Source organism: Megascapheus bottae, chromosome 31, assembly GCF_031878675.1.
Source record: "Megascapheus bottae isolate mThoBot1 chromosome 31, mThoBot2.hap1, whole genome shotgun sequence".
Taxonomy (NCBI): Eukaryota; Metazoa; Chordata; class Mammalia; order Rodentia; family Geomyidae; genus Megascapheus; species Megascapheus bottae.
The window spans coordinates 6,071,290-6,077,580 of record NC_143539.1 but is presented as its reverse complement, the minus strand read 5'-3'; positions in this window follow the sequence as shown (position 1 = coordinate 6,077,580).

The following is a 6,291-nucleotide window of genomic DNA, read 5'->3' as shown; positions in this document are numbered from 1 at the left end:
GGGTCTTGGCACCAGAACACCTGAAGGAATTGTCTGGGTCCTGGAGGGAAGGCTGGAAAGGGGGCACACTTGAAGACGTCGCTGCATCGAGCCAAGACCCCCTCCCCTTCCACTCACACACCTGGTGAGAGAAAGTCAGAATGGATACAGGGAAGAAGGGATGGACTGAGGGAGGCTGTGGGCGGGGGTCCTTGCAGCTGGCGCTGGGCCCACATCTGGAAGGCTTTAGGAAGGAGGGGACACATCTGGGCTGACGGCCACAGCAGAAGGGGGACTTTTGAGGATGGTTGAGTCTAGATGGTGTTCTAGTCCGGGGAGAGGCAGGGCAGGGCAGGGGAGGGTCAGGCTGGGGTAGAGAAAAAAAACGCCTGCGTGCCCCTACAATCCTGGGCATTCAGTTCCAGGGGGCAGGCGCCGACCCGCACAATCACTTTTGTTGTCTGGGCTGGTTTTAGCTTCATTCTCTGCTGGCCAATGGGCCACCTCCCTCCCTGCCTTCTGCTGCAGGAGCCTGGACGCCTGGCTTCCCGGCCCCACCCCGATGGGTCAGGACCTCTGGCCTGCGTCTAGTCCTGTCCCGAGCTCACCTCTCACAGCCGGAGGCAGGGGTCCCTAGAGGTGGCCGAGTCCTGGGGGGCGGGGGACGGCCCTGAGCTACAATGGGGAGGGGTGGCCTGTAGGCGGCAGCTGGACCGTGGGAACCAGACGGTTTTATCAGACCCGGAACCCCCACCCCCACCCCCCAGACGGAGGAAAAGCGGATGTTCTTACCCCGGGCCTGGCCCGAATGAGCAGGCGGTGGGGGCCTCTTTTTCAGTAGTGCTCCTGGCCTCCTTCGTTTCAACAAGGCTCGGGCCTCCTGTAGCCTGGGTGGGACAAGGCAGAGAAAGAGCTGGGTGGCACTCAAGCTTGACACCTCACCCCTTCAAGGAAAGGGCCTCCCAAACCAACCCCCCCAACCTCACCCCATTTCTAGGCTCTTTTACAGTGAACAGGCCGCAGGTTTCTTTAGATAGCTTAGAAGGAAAGGCAGAAAGAGAAGCAAGGAGACAGAAACACACTGAAGAATCTCAGCTAGGCTGGGAAAGAGAAATAGAAATACTGACACAGGCCCGTTGTGAGAAGAGAAGGGGGGGAATGTGTCCCCCAAAGACCCAAATAGGGAGATGACCACACGCTTACGTCAGTGGCTGCCAGTTGAGGGACACCTGTCTCTTGCTTGTGCTGGCACTGGGGCTTGGGCTTGGCACTGGAGGTGCTGGGGTGTGGCACTGCCAGACGCCTGTGCACTCTTCAGGTGAGCAGCTTCGGACCCTGCAGGAGGCTTCATAGACAGCCAGGGACTAAGTGAAGAAGGACCCACCTCCCCAGTACATTTCATTCTCCCACTAGAATAAAGCTGAGGAATGGAGCCCCCAGCACTTAGCCATTTCACCCCTACCATACCCCATCAGGAAGAACCCACCTCGGGTACAACGGCCTCTCCTAGGTGTCTGGTTTAAGCAGCAGCGGCAAGAAGCAATGCTATAAAAAATATAGGGGAGAAGAATAGGGTCCCCTAAACTCAGAATTTCCCCCAGAGCAAGACAGGGAGGGAGGGAGGGAGGGGAACTCAAGGTTTGAAGAATCTGGAAAGAAGCATTTAACAAACTTGCATTAAAAAAAATCTCCAGGTCTGGAGTTTGGCCTAGTGGTAGAGTGCTTGCCTAGCATACATGAAGACCCAGCTTGGATTCCTCGGTACCCCATAAATAGAAAAGGCCAGACATGTTGCTGTGGGTCAAGTGGCAGAGTTCTAGCCTTGAGAAAGCCCACGGACTATGCTCAGGCCCAGGACTGACCAAAAAAACCAACCAACCAAACAAACAACAACTCTCTGCATACCTCAGTTTCCCCATCCTGACATGGGAGGCTTATATAATAGAAGAATAAAGGTCAAAGCAAAGTTACCCCCATTCCCCAGTCCTGGGCCTGGGTACTGTCTCTAAGCTTCTTTTGTGCACTTTATTTCTTTTTTTTTCCAGTCCTGGGCTTGAGCTCAGGGCCTGAGCACAGTCCCTGGATTTTCTCAAGGCTAGGGCTCTACCACTTGAGCCACAGCACCACTTCTGGCTTTTTGCTACGTATGTGGTACTGAGGAATTGAACCCGGGTCTTCATGCATGCTAGGCAAGCACTCTACCACTAGGCCAAACTCCTGGCCCCTCTAAGCTTCTTTTGATTAAGGCTAGTGCTCTACCATTTGAGCCACTGCATAGCTTATGGAAATTAGAATCTCAAAAACTTTCCTGCCCAGGCTTGATTTCAAACCACAATCTCAGCATCCTGACCAGCTAGGATTACAAGTATGAGCCACCAGCTCTGTTTTGCTATGTTACTTTTATGTGATCTTATGAAATCAATTTAATAGTTAAGGCTTTGCTACAGGACACACACACACACACACACATACACACACATATACAAACACACACATACACACACACATATGTCAGTTACAGGCCTTGAACTCTGCACCTGGGGGATGTACCCTGAGCTCTTCAGCTCAAGGCTAACACTCTACCATTTGAGCAACAGCACCACTTCCAGTTTTCTGGTGGTTCATTGGAGATAAGTACCTCTCAGACTTTTGTTCCTGGGCTGGCTTTGAACCTAGATCCTCAGATCCCAGATCCCAGGTCTGAGGATCTAAGTTCAAAGCCAGCCCATGCATTGAAGTTCGGAGACTCTTACTGTCAATTAATTAGAAAGCAGGAAGTGGTGCTGTGGTTCAAGGTTGGTAGCCTTGAGCTGAAGAGCTCAGGGACAGCACCCAGGCCCAGAGTTCAAGCCCCATGACCCACAAAAAATTTTAAAAAATAATAAAAATAAAGATTTCTATGGACATTCCCAAATCCCAACTGTTCAGGATGTGGAACTTTGCCCTCCCGTCCAAATCTTCCACCCCAAATTTGAGATTCAGCTGCCTCCCTGAGCTGGTCAATAGGTGGTGCTACAACCTCAGGCCTCTGCAGCTGAGCACCGTTGGTCTCTACCCCCTTTGACTGTAGGTCCTGAGGGTGCTGAGATGTGGAAGGGGCAGTCTCCAGGCCAGAGTTCTACTCCGTTCCTGCTTTCCATGCTGTGCATCCTGGGGCCAGTATCTCCTGATCTGTGGGTCTCAGCTTCCTGCCTGGACAGAAGTACTCTTTCCTGAAGACATCTCTACACTCAGAACAGTCTCAGTGGCCAAGTACACTGCAATCCAGCCACCCTCCCCTCCCCGCAACAGACAAGTCCATTATCCCCAGGCCTAAGGGGGGTGCAAGGGATGAGAGCTGGGTCCAGATCCTCACAGCAGAGCAATGTAGGATGCTGAGAACGGGGTCCTCAGCTTATTGGACCTGTTCCAGACCCTGGGGCCCAGTGGAGAAGGAGGCCTCTCGCCTCCCCAAGAGGGCACTTCTGGGACCCCCCCCTCAATCCCGTCAAGATCCCTCCTGCTTTTTCTCCGGGTTAACCCCTTCCCGGCTCCGCCCCCCGGCGCGGCTCGGGTTACTAAATGCATTCGCAGAGACCGAGGCGGGAGTGGAGCCCGGGGCCTTTGTAACGGAGCGCTGGGCTGCTGGGCCGGGGGGGGGGGGGGGGGGGTGCTGGCAGACGGTTTCTTTGGCTCTTTGGATCGTGCCACCCCTGGATAGGAGGGGTGCCCCGTAAACCCCAAATCCGCAGGACATCCTGCATCTCCCGCCGAGAAATAAATGGCCACTCATTCAATCCTAGAGCGTGTCCAAACCTGAAGAACTCCCATGCCAGCACCCCCAGAATCCACGTCTTCCTAATCTAGTAGAAAAACCAGAAGGTCCTTTTAAACGAATGCAGGGCTACCCCAAACCCAGTCCAACCCCCGCCCAACACTCTCCCGAAGCTCCCGACACCGTTCTTCCTTGAGAATCCCCCCAGATTGGGGGAACTCCATCCTAGCTCAGGGTCCCCATCCATCTCTACATTCTGGAGAGAATGCAAAGCCTCTTCTCCTAAATCCACAAAAATAAGTCCCTGCACTCGCGGGGCCTGCTGCAGCTATCTTCACCGTCCCTGGAAAGGGGAGGGGGCCCTTTCCTCCTGAGATCTCAGTACTTCTAGGATTCTGACCCCCGCACAACAGGGCCCGGTCCCCCGCTCATCCTTTCACTGAATCAGTGAAAGCCCCGGGTTCTCCCGGACCCCCAGACTTACTGGGTGGAGGGTGCACCCGGAAGAAGGGGCTGCAGAAGGGAGGCTTACCCGGCCGGGCGGCCCAGGTCTTCTGCGACCTCCAAGGCCCGGCTGGGCCGGGGGCTGGGCCCGGGGCTGGGGTCGGGGCTGGGCTGGGCAGCGGCCGCCAGCATCAGTAGTGTCAGTGTCAGCAGGGGGTGGCGGCTGCTGGGGCCAAGCTGCCACATCGTGTCCTGCTCCCGGCGGGCGGTCTGTCCAGCCGGTCCAGCTCCGCGGGACCCCAGCCCCGCCCCGCCCCCGCCTCCGCCCCTTGCTCCACGGACGACTCACTTTCTCCACTGTCCCGGCCTGCGAACTGCAAACTTCCCGCCAATCAGACCCCGGCGCTGGCTGGCGCTCCGCGAACAGCCAATCAGCAAGCGGCAGGGGCGGGGCTAGACGGACAGGTGCGGGGCGGGGTCGGTGGAGGCGGGGTCTGAGGTTCTCCAGGGGGAGCGAGCAATCTTGGAGTCAGGCACCGAGCCCTCCAGCCCTCTTAGACAGTAAAGGTCCCGCATGAGGGTTGCTTACAACTGGGGGGACATGCACAGAGAGGCGCAGGGTCCCTTAAATTAGATTTCTGCTGGCAGGCCACAGCCCTCCTTCCCAGTTCTGGGGTACAAGCGACAGCCTCACAGTACCCATTTCCCATGCCAGGGGTACTAAAGATTTGGGGGTGAAAATCTTTGTTTGTGGGTCATGGGGCTTGAACTCTCGGCCTGGAGGCTGTCCCTGAGCTCTTCAGTTCAAGGCTACCGCCCTCCTCCTGGAGTCACAGCCCCAATTTTCCAGTGATTAATTAGAGATAAGAATCTCACATTCTTTAGTGCCTAGCTGGCTTTGAACCTCGACCCTCAGATCTCAGCCTCCTGAATAGCTAGGATGACAGACGTGAGCCACCACACCCGGCCTGAAAATCTTTTGCTGTGATGTGTTTGTGTGCCAGTACTGAGGCTTGAACTTACAGTATCTTGCTGGTTACTTGGAGATGAGTCTCATGAACTTTTCTGCCAGAGCGGGCTTGGAACTACAGTCCTCAGATCCCAGTCTCTTGATTTTCACTCCCCAAACACCTGGTTTGGGGAGTGAAAATCATGGTGGCTTATGTCTATAATGCCAGTACTTGAAAAGGCTGAGGTAGAAGGAGCTTTTAGTTCAAGGCCAGCCTGGCTGACTTACCAAGACAGCCCCCCCCCATCTCTGCCTCCCCCAGAGAAATATGGGTGTGGAATGCTAATCCTGCCGCAGGCTGAGGTCTTTTCTTCTGAGGGCCCCAGACCCACACTAAACCTTCCAAAAAGATTTGTCCCTTCCCAAGGTCCTATCCCTCTGTTCCAGGACCAACATCTGTAAGAGCTTGTTGGGGGAGGCGCACTCTTGGCTCTACCCACAGATTTTGTTCCCAGAGGACTCCAGCTCTGCCTTGTTCACCACCACCCTGCTTCTGCTCCTTGGCAGTGCCAGACTCCTTCCCCATGTGAATCTTCTATTTGCGCTGGTCCTGGGGCTTGAACTCAGGGATTGGGCACTGTCCCTGAGAGGGGTTTTTTGTTGTTGTTGTTGTTTTGGCTCAAGCGGACATTCTACCACTGGAACCACAACTCCACTTTCAATCTTTTTTAGGTAGTTAGTTGGAAATCAGAATCTTAGGGCCTTTCCAGCCTGGGCTTTCAGTCTGCAATCCTTAGATCTCATCCCCCTAAGTAGCTAAGATTATAGGCACCAGCCACCAGTGTCCAGCTCATTGTAATGTGTGTGTGTGTGTGTGTGTGTGTGTGTGTGTGCATGTGCGCTCGAGTGCATGTATGCTTGTACTGGGGCTTGAACTCGGGGTCCTGCATTCACCCTCAGCTTTCTTACTTGTTCTTGAATCAGGAGCAGATACAAATTTTTGCCCTCTTTGCACATAAGCTGTGTTCCTCCCCACTCCCCAACCCTGTCTCTCAGGCTGGTCCCTGGCCTCTGACCACCTTCATTTTCCTGATAGGTCTGACCACACCTCTTCCAGAGAAGTGGGATACAATCCCACATTTAAGATCCTAGGCCCCACCCTTTC